At 40.8% G+C, this 21,417-nt stretch overlaps 1 protein-coding gene across 1 annotated transcript in view; it reads left to right on the top strand.

Annotated features, from left to right (window-relative positions):
- The first annotated feature begins 9,161 nt into the window (after window positions 1–9,161).
- PTPN4 (protein tyrosine phosphatase non-receptor type 4) overlaps window positions 9,162–21,417 on the top strand; it is a 223,898-nt gene continuing 211,642 nt past the window's right edge. Inside the window, exon 1 of the mRNA XM_047772185.1 lies at window positions 9,162–9,291. The gene's annotated coding sequence lies outside the window, so the exon portion shown is untranslated. The remainder of the gene's footprint in view (window positions 9,292–21,417) is intronic.

Genomic DNA, 21,417 nt, shown 5'->3' with positions numbered 1-21,417 from the left:
GGAACCTCCATATGCAACAGGTACAGCCCTAAAAAGACAAAAGACCAAAAAAAGGGGGGGGGAGCCAAAGACCACCCTTGGCCCTGGTGGTCCCATGAGGCTCTGCCTGAGGTGTCAGCAGGCCTCCTGCTCAAATGCACAAGAACAACTTCTGTGTCCTGTTACTATAGTGCCACTGGTGTGTCCTGCATTTCTGGTTTTCTCCTTGCCCCACCCCATCTAGAATACAACCAAGTGTACAACCAAGTACCACCCTGCAGATGGTGTGTGACCAGCTCACAAGTACAGAAATTCAGATAAAGTCACTAGAACCTTTGAGAGACATTTAACAAAGAAATGAGTTTCTGTTGAATCTGATGAACAACTGGGGCTGGGATTTTGTTATATGTCTTTGTTGTCTCATTTAATTTTCTAGTAATTTGTTTTTATTTATATTTTACAAAAATACAGGTCCATGCAGCTTGGTCCTTCACTGCAGGCAGTTTGAGAAGCACTGATCTAGGAGGCAGGGAGATCCATTTTACACTGACGCTGTATTACATCGGGTGCCTGTGCAAACAGAGGCTGTGGATCTTCACCCAGCTGCATAACAGAATCTCCTTGGAAGCCAAAAAATATCTATATCCAGATCTGTATGAGAAGCCTGGGATCCACCCCAATTAATTAAGTAAGAATGGAGTTGGGGTCAAGTGGGAGATAGCAAATCCTCTATTTATTAAAAACACCCTTGGCGTTTCTAAAGTGTGGCCAGGGATGAGAATCGTTAATATGGGTGGTAACTGATCAATGGCCATAGGTGGAATGAATGAATAAAACACGTCCACCAGCCAACAGCAGGTGTTTGTTACTCACATGAAGCGCACCTGAAAATGCCAAGTTAGGTGCTGAGTTACAGACTACAAAGGCACGAAGATTAATCAAGATCTTCTAATCTGATGTTAAAGCCCCTTCGGACAAAGCCAACACATAAAAAAGAGCAGGGGATTTCCCTTTATGTCTCAGAGGTAACGAACTCAATTAGTATGCACAAGGATGAAGCCTTGCTCAGTGAGTTAAGGATCCGGTGTTGCCATGAGCTGTGGTGTAGGTCACAGACACAGCTCAGATCTGGTATGGCTGTGGCTGTAGTATAATTGGCAGCTGCAGCTCTGATTCCACCTCTAGCCTGGGAACTTCCATGTGCAGTGGGTGCGGCCCGAAGACAGAAAAAAAAAAGCACAGACCAATAAAGAGCACAGTAACTCATCTACAGATGACGAGCATATGTGCCGTGCAGGAAGGGAGCCCATTTTGTCCCCCTTAAAAGCAAACAGCTACCCAATAATACACCACCTAATGGAAGATTCCTGATTCTGGTGCCTCCCATTTGGTCAAAGAAGCCACTAGATGTCACTCAAGGTCCCTCAGGCTCTGCCCAGGCTTCAATTCCATATCAGATAATTTTCCTCCTCAAACCTTGTTCCCAAAGCCCACAGCCCTCAGAGGAAGCCATACAAGCGTAAGGACAAAATGTGCTAGCACCTGACCTCCTTCTACTGCTCTCTCTGGCATCCTAGGCCCACCTCATTCATTTATTTATTAGAGAAGAATAACTGAGGGCTGATTATATAGCAGACATTAGGTCAGGCTGTGATGAAATCATAGTGACTGAGCGCTGGTGCCTGCCCTGATGGAGTTTAATTTATGAAAGCACTTCTCCTCCGAATTTGTATTGGTTATGTACTTATTCATTCCCCCTCAACTAGAGGCTCTCAAACTTTTGTGGCTACCACACCAAAGAAAGAAAGACATTTCATCATGTTAATTGCAGTACTATTCACAATAGCCAAGACATGGAAACAACCTAAATGTCCATCAACAGATGAATGGATTAAGAAGGTGTGGTCTATATATATTTACAACGGAATGCTACTCAGTCATAAAAAAATAAAATAATGCTATTTGCAGCAACATGGATGCAACTAGAGATTCTCATACTAACTGAAGTCAGAAAGAGAAAGACAAATACCATATAAGTGGAATCTAAAATATAGCACAAATGAACCTATCTACAAAAGAGAAACAAAGTCAAGGACATAGAGAACAGAATTGTGGTTGCCAAGGGGATAAGGGGAGGGAGTTGAATGGATGGGGAGTTTGGAGTTGATAGATGCAAACTATTACATTTAGAATGGACAAGCAATGAGGTCCTACTGCATAGCAGAGGGAACTATATCCAATCTCTTGGGAAGATAATATGAGAAAAAGAATGTATATATATGTATGACTGGGTCACTATGCTGTACCGCAGAAACTGACACAGCACTGTAAATCAACTATAATTTTAAAAAAGACATTGCACATTGAAATTCACATACACACAAATGCACAAACGTATACCAATTAGTTTCACAGTCCTGTGTTTACCTTCACTTTGTAGGATGCATGCAGATAATTTCTTGTCTAATCCAGTTCATTTCTCTTTTCAAAATACTGGTTGGATTCCACCACCAAATACTGGTTGGATTACAACCCTCTAATAAGTCACAACCGAAGAATGAAAAATTCTTGCCTTAAGGGCAAGGGCCACCTCTTACCTGTATTCCCAGTGTCTCTCCAACGGTATGAGCACAATACATGTGTTTTTATTTATTTTTTTTTAATTTTTTCCTTTATAGCCACACCTAAGGCATATGGAAGTTCCCGGGCTAGGGGTCAAATTGGAACTGCAGCTGCCAGCTTACACCACAGCCACAGCCACAGCCACAGCAACACAGGATCCAAGCCACATCTGAGACTTACACCGCTTGCTGCAATGCCAGATCCTTAGTCCACTGAGTGAGGGCAGGAATCTAACCTGCAGCCTTGTGGATACTAGTTGGGTTCTTAACCTGCTGAGCCACAACCTGAACTCCTATACCTGTATTTTTAAATAAACAAAAATGATGAGGACTAATTCACATTAATGTTTAAATGAAGAAGACTTAGAGATGGGTTAAGTGGCTTATCATATGATCAGTGTCCTCCGAGTGTACCTATATATACAGATTATATTCACCAACAAATATTTTTTTAAAAAAAGCATATAGATTCTACACTAGGCGTACCACATAGGCTATTGATATAAATTAATATTTTAGTCACAAGCTAGGGCTCATCTATTTTAAATTCATATGATTAAAAATATGTTCATCTTGGAAAAATAAGTCAGGAGAAGCAACGAACTCTTTCAGATATTGTAACTTGTGAGAAATTCTATCAGCTAAAAAGCTTGATATTAGAGACTATGGCACAGAGAGTCATGTTTACAAAGATGCTGACACCTTCAAGCCCAGGGTGACTGTGTGACTATGGTAGCTGGCATGGCTGAGAGACTTTGCTGATGTGCTTGAATGAAGGACCTTGAAATGGGGAGACTGTCCTGGGTTATGTGGGTGGACCCAGTGTAACCACAAGGGTCCCTATAAGAGGGTCCTGAGAGGCACAGAAGGTAATAAGACACAGAGAGACCTGCAGATGCGAGGCTGCTGTGTTTCAAGATGGAGTAGGGGCCACATGGCTTCCAGAAACTGGAAAAGGCAAGGAAAGAGATTGGCCCCCGGACTCTCCAGAGGCACCCAGCCTGTCAATCCATTTTTTTTTAATGATTTTTATTTTTTCCATTATAGTTGATTTACAGTGTTCGGTCAATTTCTACTGTACAGCAAAGTGACCCCATCATACATAGAGATATTCTTTTTCTCACATTATCCTCCATCATGTGACCAGATATAGTTCCTTGTGCTTCACAGCAGGATCACATTGCTTATCCACTCCACATGCAGTTGTTTGCATCTATTAACCCCAGACTCCCAGTCCATCCCACTCCTCCCCCTTGGCAACCACAAATCTGTTCTCCAAGTCCGTGAGTTTCTTTTCTGTGGAAAGGTTCATTTGTGCCGTATATTAGATTCCTGATATAAGTGATATCATATGGTATTTGTCTTTCTCTTCTTGACAACTGGAATCATGCTTTTTAGAACATTGTTCTCAATGCCTGGCACAAAGCTAGCACTCAATAGCATCAATGTTGATGACGACGATGAGACAATAATTACATGCTGATCATTCTGCTACTTTATTCTTATCATGTAAAAATTATTTCTATTAAGCAAATGATTTTAAATCATTTGAATAAGCAATTCCATTTTTTAATACTAAGAAAAAATGTAGTATGATAACATTTTTACTTTATTGCTGTTTTAGACTGTCTCTAATTCTCAGATATTTTTAACAATTCAATTTTGTACCACTCTTGATATGGCCTCCTCTTTGTCTTCTGGAGTAGGATATCTTTTTGAAAGGTTTTGGTCCATTTGGTTGAAGATTTCTTAGCATTTGGTTGTAGATTTTATCATTTTTAGGAAAGAGGTTGATCTCCATTCCTTCTATTCCACCATCTTCATCCCATCTCCTCTGTCAATCCATTTTGGACTTCTTACATCCAGATCTGTAATGTAATAAATCTGTGGTGTAAAGACACTAAAGTTGTGGTACTTTGTTCCAGAAGCAGTAGGAAACAAAAACAGAGATGGAATAAATAGCTCTGTGGCATACACCAAAAAATTCCCAAATCAAATTTAGAATTTAGGGAATTCACGAGGATTTAGGTTTGATCCCTGACCTCGCTCAGTGGGTTAAGGATCCAACGTTGCTGTGGCTGTGATGTAGGCTGACAGCTGTAGCTCCAACTCACCCCCTAGCCTGGGAACTTCCATATGAACGAATCTGGCTAGTATCCATGAGGACTTGTGTTTGACTCCTTGTCTCACTCAGTGGGTTAAGGATTCGGTGTTGCTGCGAGCTTCGGTGTAGGTCACAGATACGGTTTGGATCCTGTGTGGCTGTGGCTGTGATGTAGCTGCAGCTCCAATTTGACTTCTAGCCTGGAAACTTCCATATGCTGCACGTGAAGACCTAAGAATTAACAAAACAAAACAACAAAACCTCATACCACTCTGATTTGGACGTAGCAAGCTGACTCCAGATTTCCTTCAGAATTGTCCTCCTTACAGATCCTCAGTGATCCAAGGGTTTATCATTTTTCCAAAAGGAGCTCCCCCAACTTGCTGATGGAGGGGTGTGTCGGCGCGGGGGGTGGTATGTGGGATGGGGTATGGAGCAGGGAGTTGTCGGGGTCAGGCATGATGGCTGGTCATTTGGCCACAACGCCTGATCAAAGCTTCTTCTCTGTTGCCTTGCGGCTGCCAAAGGTCACTGCCCCAGCCCAGGCAGCCTGGGTTGGCACGCAAGCCAGAACAAATGTCTTTTCCTTTCTGGCTACAGCTACCCGGGGTTGGGAGGCAATCAGACACTGCAAGGCCACTAGGCCTCTCTGCCAACACCCTCCAAGTGTGGACACAACCCTTGTTTTTACTCTCCCAAAGCACAGCCAAGGGAAGGCACAGACAAAGGGGAAAAAAAAAATCACAGTCCACAGCAGTGTCTGCCCATATCTAGCAACGTTTGAGGCCACTTTTATGTGAAAAAAAATCTTGCAAACTCTCATTTCATTTAGTGCTAAATTAAATCATTTAGATTAGGTTTCTTTTCTTTTCTTTCTTTCTTTCTTTTTTTTCTTTTTTTTTGTCTTTTTGCCTTTTCTAGGGTGGCTCTCACGGCATATGGAGGTTCCCAGGCTAGGGGTTGAACAGGAGCTACAGCTGCCAGCCCATACCACAGCCACAGCAACGCCAGATCCGAGCCGCATCTGCAACCTACACCACAGCTCACGGCAACGCTGGATCCTTAACCCACTGAGTGAGGCCAGGGATCGAGCCCTCAACCTCACGGTTCCTAGTCGGATTCGTTAACCACTGAGCCACGATGGGAACTCCAGATTATGGATCTTGATTATGTGTAATCATAAGATCAGGTATAAAGTTCTTATTCTCAGATCTCCTGTACGTTCATAAATGAAAACAATTTTCACATTAATTTAACAAGATTGAAAATTCAATGAATGTTCGGTATATAATACAAATGATGTTGTTTTGGTGAAATTAAATTGCCCTTTGTGAGGAGACTATGGAACTCACTGCTATGGTATGTGCTTTTTAAGGCATGCTTATAGTTGATTTAATAATCCCATTTTTTAATTTATTTATTTTGAATGGCTGCACCTGCAGCATATGGAAGTTCCCAGGCCAGGGATCAAATCCAAGCTGCATCTTCAGCAATGCTGGATCCTCAACGTGCTGTGCCCTCTGGAGAGTGGGAACTCTCCAGTATTCTTCTCTATTTAAATTTCTGTGAAACTTTTGTACAGTGTGCCATGAGAACGCTTAACCTTCATCTAGCTAAAGGATTCAATTTTTTTTCTCATTAGCCCAAGAAAGTGTAAGTTATAGTTCTTGGTGCCAAATGCAAAATCAAGTGGCAGTGTTTGGTTACAAGGTGGTTATCAAGATGATCCAGAATGGGCATATATTGATATTTTAAAGATTATAACTGAAATAAAGGTAATAAATATTTTCATAGAGACCTTGGAGGTACGACTCCTTTTACACCAAATGTCCAGAGTAGGCAAATCCATAGAGACAGAAAGTAGATTGGTGGTTGTCAGGGGGTTGGGGAAGAGGGAAGGAAGAGTGCCTGCTCCTGGGTATGGGATTTCATTTTGGGGTGATTAAAATGTTCTGGAATTAGGTAGTGGTCATGGCTGCACAACTTCACAAATATACCAAAAAGCACCATGGCATAGAAATTATATCTCAACTTTTAAAAAGTTTCTTCACAATTTTCCTAAAGAATTGTAGGTATACATGAAGAGTACATCCGTTCACTTAAAGGACTCACCCTGTGGAGTTTCCCTAAAGAAAGTGTGTCCTCTTCCTGCCCCTCCAACATTGAGGCTCCAGCTGTATTTATATTAAAGGTGAGATTTATATTTGCATAAAAGGTCACTAGAGTTTATGGTTGAGGGTAGGAAGAATGGGCTGAGGGAGAAGGTCTGGAAATAGGAAAATTAGTTGGAGGACTAGTTGCAAGGCTCTACAGGGAATCAATAAGGACACATTTGGACCAGACTAGTCTCACTCAGAGACACAGCAATTTACCAGATGTGAAGCTGGGTAAGAGCCGGCTCTGCATCAAGTAACTTTTTGAACTCCCCTCAATATAATATTTAAGCCCTTGATTCTTTCAACAGATTTTTCTGACACCAGGCAATGTCACTGTCATCAGGCATTAGAGGGGACACAAAGATGACTCAGTCAAGGTCCTTGCCCTCCAGTAGCTTACAATGGAGAAGTGGCCCATGCAGGGACAGGTATCCCATAATCAAATGTTCACTGTGATAAGAGAAAGGGAGGTGTATGATCTAGAAGTATCAATGTCAAAGGAGGAAGAAATTCTTCAGGTGTAAGTCCTCTGTGATGTGTGGCTGCAAGATGACTGAGTGTTGCTAGGCGGAGATGAAGTGAAGAGCATTTCAATAGAGGGAGGACAGGATCTTAGGCACAGAAAATGGAGAAACAGGCAGGAAAGCCTGTCAGGGAAGGATGAATGAGCACTGGCTGGAACTAAGCTCTCAGAAGGAAACTAAGTGGAAGAGGTAGCGCAGAAAAACAGGGACTGGCAAGTTGTCTTTTTAAAAATGGAAAAACTCGGAGTTCCCTTTGTGGCTCAGCGGTTAATGAACCCGACTAGGATCCATGAGGATTTGGGTTCAATCCCTGGTCTCACTCAACGGGTTAGGGGTCCTGTGTTGCTGTGAGCTGTGGTGTAGGTCGCAGACATGGCTCAGATCTGGCGTGGCTGTGGTGTAGGCCGGCAGCTGTAACTCTGATTCCACCCCTAGCCTGGGAATTTCCAAATGCTGCGGGTGTGGCCCTAAAAAGAAAAAACAAAATGGAAAAACTGAACTGGGGTGCAAAGGAGAAGATGGTCATTAGAAATTGCTGTCTTTCAAGGATTTGTAGAAATGTGCCAGATTTCACCTTGCAAAAACCACCCCTCATCAGTAAATGAGCATTTTGTCGGCTTGGAGAGAAAGTGATTTTTGAAAGGTTTTTAGGCAGGCCGGTTCTGGTGGGGGCGCTGCGGCTAAGAGCAAGGAAGAGCAAGAAGGTGCCAGACGACAGGAAAGAACTCTGACAAAAAAGAATGCAAAAAGGAAATGTAGCAGTTTCCAAATTCTTCCTCCCATCATTTGGCTAACAACCCCTCCCCCTCCACGCGGCCGCCCATAGTCATGTCTCATCGCCAATAAGTATGTGCAGTCAGTAGGATGTTAGAATGCACCAGGCTACAAACCCTGGCGTGGTAACGCTCACTTCATACGTTTGGTTAGGACGAATTAATTCAGTTTTTAAAAGTACATCGTTCCTGGCACACAGAGACACCCAAACGTCTGTTTTATAAGTGAACGTTGTTTGTTCTTTGTTTCAGGGTCGGTATTTAGGAGAGGAAATGATTCAAAACTGCATCCTAAAACCTATATTCTCTTTTAAACTTAAGTTAGTACAACCTGGGGCCGAGAGGTCCGGTTTTTCTTTTTGCCCCTTCGGGCGATCCCTTACGTCAGTGGGTCCAGCTGGGGTCGCGGTTCCAGTAACCAATTGCCGCGGGGCCGCGGGGCCTCAGAGCCCCGCCCCTCCTCCCTACCTACCCAGGTCCGGCCTCCCTCGCACCTGCGCGTCCCCCGGCTCTCGGGCTGGTGTAACATCTTCCAGCCGGTGCTGGCGGGGAAGGGGCTTGGCCTCGTCTCTCGCGAGATCGCCTCCAGTGGCCGCCACCGCCATTCCTGGCTGCTGACTGGCGGCGTCTGCGCAGCCGCCATGTTCGGTTGCTATGCTGTGGCCTGGGAGACGGGGTGTGCTTGAGGGAGGAGGAGGAGACGGAGGAGGAGGAGGAGGAAGAGGAGGAGGAGGCGGAGGAGGCGGGAGGCACTGAGCTCCCATTGCACTCTCACACACAAACGCTGCCCGGGATTGCCTGCCCGCTCGCGCAGCGCCGCACGCAGTTCCGCTCCTCTCGGCCCCCACATTGTTCGCTCAGGACTCCAGGGTCCCCAGGGGCCGGATTCCGGGCCCCGCTCCGGGGCTCCCCTCCCCCACGGCAGTGTGGCGGGGTCGGATTAGCTCATCCCCGCAGGGAGGTGGGAGAGCGCGCGGCCGCCCCGCAGTATGAGGTGGTGCCGGCGGCTCGGGGCCGTGGCGCGGCCGCTGCGGCGCCGGCTCCTGGGGGGGCGCTGAGGGAGCCCTGGGGGCGGCGCAGCCGGGCCTCCGGGCTTTTCTTCTCCAGCCGGGAGGACGCGGCTGGGATACGAAGGTAAGAGGCTCCCGTAGCCCTGCCGGCCGTTCGGCCCTGCGCGATACGCGAGGCTGTCACCTGCGGCTCTTGGGGCTCGTAGGGGCAAGTCAGTTAGGGCCAGCTGGAGATGCGAGGTTGATGCCAAAGTAAGGGAAAAGGATGCTTCCTGCCTCCTCCCTTTCTTCTCGGGACTCCTGCTTTCCGAGCTCCTGGGGGGTTTAGTTGGAATGTCTGTTGTGGTTGAGCCAAGGGAGAAGGGATGGAATAGGTGCGGAGATGGAATGTTCCACGGCATCTAAACTCTAGGTGAGGTTTTGGAATCTTCCGAGTTTTCCATTGCTGGTATGATTTTTTTTTATTTTAATAAATTGGGTCCTATGAGCGCTTTCTGCGTGCTGTATGGGCTTACAGTCCCTACCATTGAAGTTTCAAGCCTTTTATAGATCTACTGATGCCTACTTGTATTAAGGAAATCTGTAGTTGGCCCGGAAAAAAAAAAGTTGAGTTTAACAGAATAGAGGTACGGGTGCGTTCCCCAGGGTTTCCTTAAAATGAAGCAGTTTACAATTGCATAGATATATGTATGGATGGGTTCTGCGAAACTTAGAAGGGAGACTTAATGCCTGGGAGGTATTATATAGTGACCACAATGGGCACTCCGATTTGTAGAATTTTCAAGCGCTTTTTCTCGGAGAACCTGGACATCTGCAGTATACCAACTGCTTTTAGAATCCGAGATTGGGGTAGTATTAGGTTTTTTTGTGACCAGAGCTGACAGTTGAAACAGTCCAGTTTAAACCATGTTGATGGAGGGAAAAAACCCCTAAAGCCAAAGTATCCGATTTGTAAAAGATGATTTGAATAAGAAGACGACTGTGGAACAGTAAAACCAGGGTATTTTTTAATCCTGATTTTTGAATCTTAACCTGCCAGAGAAAAAAATTATTTTTCATTTTTTTAAGGGGGTGGGGAGGAGATGACCTTAAAATAAATGATTATTCAGAGCTCTTAAGTGTGCTTAAAGGGGATAGAGCTAGATATTATATCAGTTAAATTTGGCATATTCAACATACACATTTTTAAAAAGACTTACTTGAAAGCAAAAGTTTATCAGACAGAACTTCTTTACTAACTCATAATAAGAGAGTAAATTTAGTCTGACAAAATACTGTGGGATCCACTGATTTTGTCAGACAAAATTTATGCTCCAGTTACCACCAATGCTATTTTTATGTCTCTCTCTGGATCTTTCTTTTTTTTTAATGGCACACATGATCTGTTACAGTTTTTTGTCAAAACATGTGTATGACAATATCATGATCTTTAATGGTTTATAAGAAGAGAATCATGGTCTTTTTTTTTGTCTATGGGAATATCTGTGATTCAGCTAATCAGTTTTAAACATTTGGCAGCGGTGACCATTTTGTAGTTTCATTAATATTAATTGACTAGGTTAAAGTTTAAGTTTAAAAATCACAGTTTCCTCAAAAGTAGTCATGGATGAGGATGTGACTTTCTTATTGCCTGTTTTCTTACCTGCTTAGATTCTGGGCTATGGGCACTAAGTTGTTTAAAACTTGTGGTTTCCCCTTATTTTCTAATTGAATATCTTTTAAAATGGCCTTTGTAACTTTGTTACTTTAAATTTGTGACACCCAATTTCTAATTTAGGCTAGGCATAAAACCAGCATTGATTGAACACACTTGCTAAAAATACTTTCTGGGTCAGATGTACTTAGAATGCAGCCTCAGGAAAATTCATTTGAACTGTTCTACTGTGACCAATGTACAATGTATTGAAGGACTTTAAAAAAATTATAGGCTTTCACAATTAGATTTCATCAGTTACAGGCCATAGAATCCTAACTTTAATGTATAAAGTACTTCATGTGGGATAGTAAAAACTTACTGCAGTGCTTTTTAAATTTTTTTTTTAACTTATGTGACTTCCCTCCCCATAGATATACTAAACTCTGATGTGTATATTTGAAATATTTTAGTTTTGTCTATTAATCATAATTAATTTAAACTGTAGTGTGACAGTACAATGTGCAGTGTTACCTGTTTAGTATTCATTTATGACTTATTCTGAGCTTTTTGAGGAGGTGTCAGTGGTCATGTTTTTGAGTAAATTATCTTTAAGGAACAAGGTAAGAATGCCAGAAAACTTCAAGGAGACACTGTTATTAGCTGTTATTGAGAGAACTTTCCCCCTCACCCCCCGAGTTTAAACTACAAGAAAGCTTTAAAAAATATGTAGAAATCTTGTTTGGTGGAAGTTTAAAGACAAATGTTTAAAAATTCTCTTTTAATTGCTGGTTATTAGGAATGTAAAATTTGGCAACCTCACTAGAAATGACAAGTCTTTGTGACTTAATGTGACTAAGTATGAATTATTGCTTCTAAGTAAAATTTAGTATTGGCAGCAGTTCACCAGTTACAAACTTGAGTTGATTTTTGTTGTTTTTCCGAGTAACAGCATGCATGTTAGGAAGTTTTTTATATGCTGTAGTCTAGATTTGTCAAATTTGTCATTGTACTCGATTCAGCTGTGAAGTCTTGAAGATTGGTTTACCATTCTAGAAATCCTTTTTATTGTTTACCAGAAAAGTGCTGTAGGAAGAAGGTGTTATTTCTTCATTTAACATTCAATTAGTAGCACAGATGGTGAGAAGGAATACAGTGTAGCAATATTGTAAAATCTTCTTTATTGGTGTGGAAGTACAGAATCTAGGAGCACTGTGATTTATCTCTTTTCCTTTGCACGATCATAAAGTACAGTCATATTTAAAATAGGGTGGGAAACGAGCGAGGAAATTTATTGCATTCTCCTCCATTTTATTAGAGGCAGTTCCCCCCTACATTTATTCTTCATTTTCATTGTTACTAAGCCGAAACACTGGAAGAGAGGTACATGTATTTGAAGGAGTTGGTGGGAACAAAATGAAAATTAGGTACTGTGGATTACCTTTCAGGGAAGATAATGATTTGGGTGAGTTATTGTGTTTGTATCTTTTAACAAGGAGTTTTTATAGAGAAGTGGAAAGAATAAAAGGATTCAGAAGGGAAGTGTTTATTATCTCTTATGTGCCAGACAATGTCAGGGGGCTTTTTGTGTTAACCCACAGAGTCGTCAAGTATACTTTGTGAGGTAGGTATTATTAACCCCCTACTTCCCGCTCCCTTCTCCCAAATGGGGGCCAAGAGAAATTAAATAACTTGTCTAGGATCACACTGCTAATCACTTGAGTTCAAACTAGGTCCGTCTGACTCTGAAGCTTATTCTTCAGGTCTTGCTGTTCAATTAAACTTTCTGCAGCAGTGGCAGTACTGTCAGATATGGTAGCCATTAACCATGTGTGGCATGGAGCACTAGAAATTTGACTGTCATGCCTGAGAAACTGAATTTTAAATTGTATTGAATTTTAATCAGATTCAATTTAAATAACCAGATGCTAGTTATCTATAATATCAGACAGCACAACTTTTAGATCTTGTGCCTAGAAAATCTGAGTTTTGATATTGAATTATTGAGTTTTGATATTTGAACTAACTTATATATGACATTAGGCAAGTTACTTAGTTCTTGAGCCTCAAGTTAATCCCTTGTGAAATGAGAAGACGTTATTACTTAAAGATTATCTTCAGCATCCCTTCTTGCCCTAGAGTTCTACGATTCTTGTTAAAATGTACAGTGGCATTTATATCTGAAAGAACCCCACTCCTTATATAAAGATTTTTGTTTGCTTAGTCAGTCTCTCTTTTTGAAAAGAGTATGTGTAAAGCACACATAAAGGATAATGGATTATTTTCCCCTCGGTTGTTTGGCAAAAACATTGTGTAACCAAAGGTAGTACTTTACCTTGGAACAAAGTTTGAATCTTTAATGATCCTATTTTCAGCATGCCACTTCCCATTTGAGAATATATTACAGTTCCCTGTTGCTTATCAAATTAATTCCAAACTTGTTTGCTTGGCCTTAGAGATTTTCCACCAACTTCGTCTCACTAACCCTGTTTTTCATTCTTCCTTAAAAAAAAAAGCATTCCCCTACCCCCTGCCTTTGTTTCTTCATTCTATTTTATTTTATTTTATTTTTTTGTCTTTTTGCCTTTTCTAAGGCTGCTCCCGAGGCATATGGAGGTTCCCAGGCTAGGGGTCAAATTGGAGCTGTAGCTGCCAGCCTATGCCAGAGCCACAGCAACGAGGGATCCGAGCCACATCTGTGACCTACACCGCAGCTCACAGCAACACTGGATCCTTAACCCACTGAGCGAGGCCAGGGATAGAACCTGCCACCTCATGGTTCCTAGTCAGATTCATTAACCACTGCACCACAACGGGGAACTCACTGTTTCTTCATTTTAAACATTCCTATCTCCAGTCCATGTGCCTCCTCTTTAAGTCTTCCACAAAATTCACCTTTTTCTGAAAGAATGCTGCTTAATGCAGTCATAATGATCAGCTTTTGAATCCTGGTAATAAGTACTTTGGAGTTAGTATATGATTGTTTAGATATAGTTAAGTATATCTTTCTTTTTATGTTACCTACTCTGTGTCCTTAATGAAAAAGTAAAAAAATTAAAAATGAGCATTGTTTCTTTTGTATTGCCTTCTGAGTTTAGTCCACTGCTCAGCACTTCTGCTTTAAAAAGTTGCTAATAAAAAAAATGAAATATAATACTGTAACAACATTCATCCTTAATCACCACTCTAGTAGATATTTTTGTTTCCTTCCAGGCCTTTGTCAGTATTCTTTTTTTTTTTTAATAAAGTTGTATGGTAGAGATAATAATTTTGAGTTTAGTATATTGGTAACATTGTATAGCAGAGGAAGTACAGTGTAGGGAAAAGCTGACAGACTTTGGGGTGAAGTGGGTTGGCATCTGATCTCAAAAACCTTGGGCAAACTCTGTAACCTCTGTGCTTGTTTGCTTGCCCTTCCTTCTTTCTTTTCTTTCCTCCTTTTTTCCGGTCTTTTTCTTTTTTTCCTTTTTTTTTCTTTTTGGCTGCAGCCACACTGTGCAGAGGTTCTGGGGCTAAGGATTGAACCTATACCACAGCAGTGACAACACCAGATCCTTAACCCTCTAGACCCCCAGGGAACTCCCTGTGCTTACTTTCTTGTCTATGAAATTAGTGTAATAATACCTGGCCCTTGAATTGTTGTGAGGGTTAGGATAAGGTATATAAAGCATTTAGTATCTTTAAATATGAGATGATCAATAAAGGGTAATTGGTATTATTTTCCCATTCCCATCATCATGAATATAATTTAAATGGCTTAGACATTTAGGTGATTTATGATTAAGTGATTTAACATTTACCTTTCATTAAATATTTTAGTTGTTCTAAAGTTTCCACTGTTTTAATCCTCAGTGAGTACCTTTGTGGTTTTAGCTTGTTTGTATATCTGTTTCCTCAGTCCACAACTCTGGGACTGGGATAATGGTCCAGTAGTATGAGTATTTGTATGCCAGTTCTCTTCCGGAACAATAGGCATTCTTGTTTTGGAAAGAAATGCTAATTTGTTTATAAAATTATACTTCATTGTTTTAGTTAATGTATTTTGAAAAATTTAGTTTATTGGGGAATGATGTAGTGAACATTCATTTGTGTGTTAATTAAACAGACATTTGGGTGAATGTTATAGGGATTACTGGTATACCAGTAAATAAGACATGATTCTTGTCCTTGAGCTCAAATTCTAGGGTGGTAGCATATGTCAACAAACAATTATAATTCAGAGTGACAAGTGTAATAAGATCTGGGGGAAAGGAGAAGTGGCATTTGAGCAGAGTCTTGGAAGATGAGTTGGAACTGATCTGAGTAGAGAGAACAGCATGTCCAAAACGACAAGCATGAAAGGAAATGTGTGTTTAGGGAAATGGTCTATCTCTGTCAATGAGATGGGTATTGATATCTGATTTTGTGTGTAAATCTGTGTGGTTGTATATGTGTATTGACTATGATAGGAGATAAAACCTTGTGAAGGTCCTTGTTTGGGCTATGAATGCAATCATATTAAGGCCTTTAGAGTTTCTCAACTGAGGTACCATGAACGGCTTTCCTCTGGACCAGAGAACAAGATACCTGTCAGCATATGGAACCAGACATATTGGAGCCCCCAGGATGGTTTCTTTTAACCTAGAAAAGGCTTCTTGGCTTGTCCTAGTGCAATAAAAATTATTTTCTTTGTTGCCAAGTTAAGAAAAGCATTGTGAAAAGCACTGTTTTAGAGGTTCTTAGTATTGAAAAGTTTATGGTAACTATTCACCTCCTGGCATTCTCAGTATGTAATACAAAATAAAACCAATACCAAACTTTAAATAAACATAAAGAGGAGTTCCTCTTGTGGCTCATCGGGTTACGAACCCAACTAGTATCCATGAGCATGACAGTTCCATCCCTGGCCTAGCTTAGCTGGTTAAGGATCCAGTGTTGCCGTGAGCTGTGGTGTAGGTTGCAGATGCAGCTCAGATCCTGTGTTGCCATGGCTGTGGCATAGGGTGGCAGCTGCAAGCTCCAATTTGACCCCTAGTCTGGGAACTTCCATATGCCAAAAGTGAGGCCCTAAAAAGCAAAAAATAAAATAAAATAAACATAAAGTTGAGTCAAAGTCCTTTTTTTCTCCCCTCTCTCCTCTCCCTCTCCCCAGTAATTACTACTTAACTGCTTTGTGTGTATGTGAAGTATCTTTTTGGTGACCCTGCCTGGCTAGTGCTCTGCAGGAGTATTTTGTCTGCCTGTTGGAGAAACCAGGATTTACATTGGGGAGCAATTATATATATTTAAATAAGGGAATGATAAGATTAGATGTAAGATTTGAAAGCTAACTCCTGACTTCTGGATAATGATGAAAGGATATGTAAAAATAATGCAAAGATGAGGTTAGGAAGAGCAGAGAGACCAGTTAGGATGCTCTTGCAGTGGTCCAGATGAGAGGTAAGAACCAGAAATGAGGAAATAAAGATGAGGCTGTAGGCCTAGAACTAAAAACTGATTAGGTAGTTTCAGGAGAACTGAAAGTCCATTTGGATATAGGAGGAAAGAAGAAAAGAGTTGATGTTGATGCTAAAATTTCTTCTTTGGGCAACTGGAAAGGAAAGACCAAATAATTTATATTGAGTAGCTACAGTGAACCATTGTTTCGCTCGGCACCAAAGTTATCATAAGTTCTCATTGAATTTTTAAATTTTATTTTGAAATAATTTCAAACATACACAAAAGTTGCAAGAACAGTGTGAAGAGCTCTGGGATACCCATCAGAGAATTTCTTTTTCTTTGAATTATTCTTGCAACTTAAAAAATATTTTTTGTAAGACTTTATTTCTTAGGATACTTTTGGTTTCACAGCAAGATTCAGGGAAAGGTACAGAGATTTCCTATAAGCCCTCATGTTCCCACACATGAACTTCAACCAGTTTTTAGCATTGTGCTTTATCTATACTGTGTATATACAGAAAGTAAGAGTGTGACATCTTGTGCTTGGTTCATTGTGGCTGGTGCAATCAGGCCTTCCCTTTCAGATGCCCAAAGAAGGAACCTCGACATTATTTTGACCCTTTTCTTCCTTTATTATTGGATTCTCATCATGTTTCTGCTCTCTCTCTTTCTCACTTTTTTTTTTTTTTTTTGCTTTTCAGGGCTGTGCTTGCAGCATATGGAAGTTCCCAAGCTAGGGATGGTATCAGAGCTGCAGCTGCTAACCTACGCCACAGCCACACTAGATCTGAGCTACATCTGTGACCTGCACCACAGCTCATGGCAATGCCAGATCCTTAACCCACTGAGTAGGCCAGGAATCGAAACCACATCCTCCTGGATCCTAGTTGGGTTTGTTTCTGCTGAAACACAGCAGAAACTCCTCTGTTCTCTCATTTTTATCTCTACTGCCAACCATTTCAGACGAATGCACCATTTCTCATCTAATTGACTTTTTCCGAACCATTGCAGAGCCAGTTGCAGACCTGACGCTCTTCAGTCCTAAATAATCTAGTGTGTTTTTATCAAAACATAGACAGTCTCTTACATAACCCCTGAATTAGGAAATCAACACTGATACACTACCTTCAAACCCCAGATGCCGTTCAGAGTTTTCCAACTGTCCAACAGTGTCTTTCTTTCCATTTTGGTCCAAGATTTGTTTCAGGACCACACATTGCGTTTAACTGTTTTTTAGTCTCCTTCGGTTTGGAACAGTTTCACAGTATTTTTCTGTCCTTTGTGGCCTTGACTTTTTTTGTTCTGTAAGATTCCTTAACTTTGGTCCATCCAGGAGTTGCTCATAATGCGGACTGAGTGCATTGTTGCCAGGAATACAATAGGAATCCTGTGCTCTTAGTGTAGCACACACACAGTTTGCCTGTGTTTAACCTTGAAACCTTGTCAAGTTCATGTCAGTTGGGTTTCTCTGTTATAAAGTAATCATTTTTCTTCTTGTAATTGGTAATTCTTTCATGGGAACATTTCTAAGACTTCGTAAATGTTCTGTTCCTTATCAGACCTCTGCCCACCACCCTTTAGGTCCACTAATGACACCTGCCTAGATCAGCCACTGCTATCAAGGTTGCCACCTCCATTTATTAATTGATTTTCTACTGAAAATAGTTTCCTTTCTTTCATTTATTTCCTTATTCATTCATTTACATTATTTACATATATACTCGTGGATTTCTATTCCTATTCAATGGGTTTTATTATTATCATTTTAAATTTTATTTTGATGCTTAAATGGACCTAGATTTGGCTAGTGGGAGCGCCTTCAAGATGGCTCCCATGTCTTTTCTTTCTTTCTTTTTTTAAATTAAAGTATAGTTGATTTACAATGTTGTGCCAAATCCCAAGCCTTTTTGACACATCCCCATCTTTTGAGTATTTCCTTACTTTCTGGCCCAACAAGATGTTCCAGATTCTTTTTGTGCTTTCCTAGTCCCAGCCCTGGAATCATTCATTTTCCCCAAGGAATCCTGATTTTCTTTATTTCCCTCATTTAATCCAAACAAAAATTTGTTAGAAGGGTGTTATCCCCAGTTTAAAGAATAACAAAGAAAGGTGTGTCACTTTGGATGTATTGCCATGTAGATAGTAAAACAAATAAATACAGCTGTGCATAACGCCGAAACAACTGCCTCCTCCCGCTACTGACTACCGTAGCCTCTGACTTCCTGAAAATAGTCGGGAATTCAGAGTGTCAGAATTTAGGGTTGTATAGGTGTGAAAGCAGTGGATGTGATTGCTACTGTTACTGCTTATGAAGTGTGTGTAAAGTTAGGAAGAGTGCCACTGACAGGGCCCCAGCTAGCATCATTTAAAGGTTAAGGGCTCTCAGAAGTGAAGAGGCCAGTGAAGAACTTGAATGGTGGTGAGAGTCTGGTTGTGTGGAGGAAGGTGAGACACGAAGGAGTTTCAAGAAAGTGTCAAATGCTGTGGAGAGAGATGAAAATGAAAGTGCTTTGAAATTTGACTCTTGGAAACTTATTATGACATTAACTAGTTGGTTTTCAACTATGTTCAGGGGCCACCTATATCAGAATCCAATGAGATACTAAAAAAAAATGTCAATTCTGCAGGTTTCATCTCAGACTGTGAAGATTTTTAAAAGGGTGGGTGAGGAATAGGAAGGTGATCACGGGGGGAAATCTGCTTAAATGCTGCTGCTGCTGCTGCTACAGTTATTCTGAGATATAGAAAAGTTTGAGATTCATTGTAGCAGATGAGTTACAGTAGAGAGGTGTGATAAACTGAATTGATGAAACTAGACATGCAATGAATATAGCCTAGACAATGCTAAGAAATTTGGTCATAATGGGAAGAAGGAAGATCTCTTAGGTGATGGAGGAATAGGGGACAGATTTTTAAAGGTTACATATGCCTTAACACTATGGGGGATTAAGAGAAAAAAACCATAGTGGTAATTTGAAAGATGGGTAAGTTGAAACTATGTAGCAACACATACTATAAACAAAATGTCCTGAATGAACTTTGCTAGGTATTGGGGTCAGCTCCCTGTCCCCATTTCAAATGATTGCCATCTTATGGTGAGTTTTGGAGTTATTCAGGGTCACTGTTAATCTTATTTTATTATTAATTGAATTTATATCTTGTCTTTTTGTCAGACACTTAAGGGTGGCTACTTGGTTTACATTTCAAAATAATACAAAAAGGCATATATGGAGTAGTCTCAATACTACAGTCTCTGTCTATCCCTCCCTTCCCTGCTCTCTGTAGGTAACCACTTTGGGGTTTTGTATATTTTACCAGTATTTATGCAAATAGAAATAAAATACAAATGTAAATTACTGTTTTCCTCCTACCTTTCTGTGTAGAAGGTAGCATACTATATTAATGCTTTATGTAGAAATTGTTTCGTTTAAAATATACCTTGGATCTCTTTTGACTTCATTATGCAGAAAGCTCCCCACTTTTTCCCCTCCTTTTTTTAATGTAGTGACATGTTCTATCGTGTGGGCTGATTCTAATTATTTAAATTTTTACTCTACCTCAGCTTTTTAGGCCCTTTTACTTGTGTAACTCATTTACTTTCACCTCTGTGTACTAGAACTCCCATGAGGCATTTTGCATTAATGACCTGCCTTACTTTCTTCGCCTGAAGTCCTCTGATGCCTAGTTGGATAAACCTTTCAGATTTTATGGCCAAACAAAAAAGACTTCCTTATTTCAGTAGCTTAGATGAAAATTTCAGTAGCTTCTGTTTTTAGAAGAAAAAGAGAAAGGAACAAAACTAATATTCATTGAACTTGATTGGATTTTTAATGTATGATATCTCATTTAATTCTCCTAGCAACCCTGTGGAGTAGGGAGTGTTATCCCCTTTTTATAGATGAAAAAGCTGAGGCTCACAAAACTGAGTTGTCCAGACTTTCACAGCTAGAACATCAGATTTAGGTTTTGAAAGTAGGTTAATTTGAGTCCAGAATCTGTATCTTTTCTGCTGCTGTCCTATTTTTTGTCTCCTATTTTTGAATTCTTGAACTCCAGGCTTGAGCTGGAGCTCTCTATCTGCTCTAAGCCTTTCATCAAGAACCATGAAATTAGACATGTTTCCCTAATGTGTTTTTCCTGGCTGCTGGTATAGCACCTGCTTATCTGACCTCTACAGCTAAGGCTCTGCTTGCCTGGATCACTGCCTGTTGCTGGCTCCTATACACTGTGGCTATCATTTTCTATTGACTGCCCAGGTTGCCTCTCATCATCACTGCTGAGTTTTCCTTTCTACCCTGATTTCCCTTGCTGTAGCCCTGTCAACACTTGAGCGTCAGCTTGGCAATGTGAAGCTTGATCACAACTTTTGAAATCATGCGGTTGATTTTAAAAGGTCATCATGTCTTGTCTGGACTTTTACAATAGTCTCTTAAAGTGCATTCTGCCACTCGTTTTGCCCTTTTTGACCCTCCTCTGTACCATAGCCAGGGTGATCTGACATGCACATCTCATATATACCCCTTTATATACCCCTACTCAGAATTTTTTGTTGTCCTCTGTAAGATAAAATCTAAACTCAGAGTCCCATCTACCTCTCCAAGCCTAAGCCTCATTCCTGGTATTACCTGGAATGCACAGGGCCCTGCATGTGATATGTGCTAATTAGTAGTGACTACACTTTGAGTTAATAGAATGGATGAACTTTCCAAGGGGATTATAATTTGGGAAACAGCAGTTTTTAAAGTAATGTTGGTGCTCTTTTTGTCTGTTTCTTTTTGAGATATTTCTTAATGCATGAAGTAAAATATTTTTACAAACTCCAAAGATTTCCAGATTGTTTTATTTACATTGGAATTCTAAAAATCTCCATGCTTGGTTTATTTCTATTTCCAGCTTACCTTTTCCAGCCCAATCAATACTACAGTCTGTTGCGGTGGCTTTCTAATACTAGCTACTAGGGAAACGGGGAATCTTCATAAGGAAAGATTTTGTGATTTGAAAAAGTCCTCCCGGGTGATTCTGATATTGTGACCCAGCTTGCATCTGGTAATTTTTATGGTTTTTGATCTGTGTAGGCGTAATAGTTTACAAAAGAACTGTATAGGTCAATTCTAATTCTAAGATCCCCAAGACCCTGAAAAACAAAAAGTTTTTGTAACTAATTTGGCAGCCAGACTTGGCCTATATTGATGTGAGGCT

Source organism: Phacochoerus africanus, chromosome 3 (assembly GCF_016906955.1).
Source record: "Phacochoerus africanus isolate WHEZ1 chromosome 3, ROS_Pafr_v1, whole genome shotgun sequence".
Lineage (NCBI taxonomy): Eukaryota > Metazoa > Chordata > Mammalia > Artiodactyla > Suidae > Phacochoerus > Phacochoerus africanus.
Note: the sequence above shows the minus strand (reverse complement) of the source record. Positions and strands in the feature narration are given on the sequence as shown.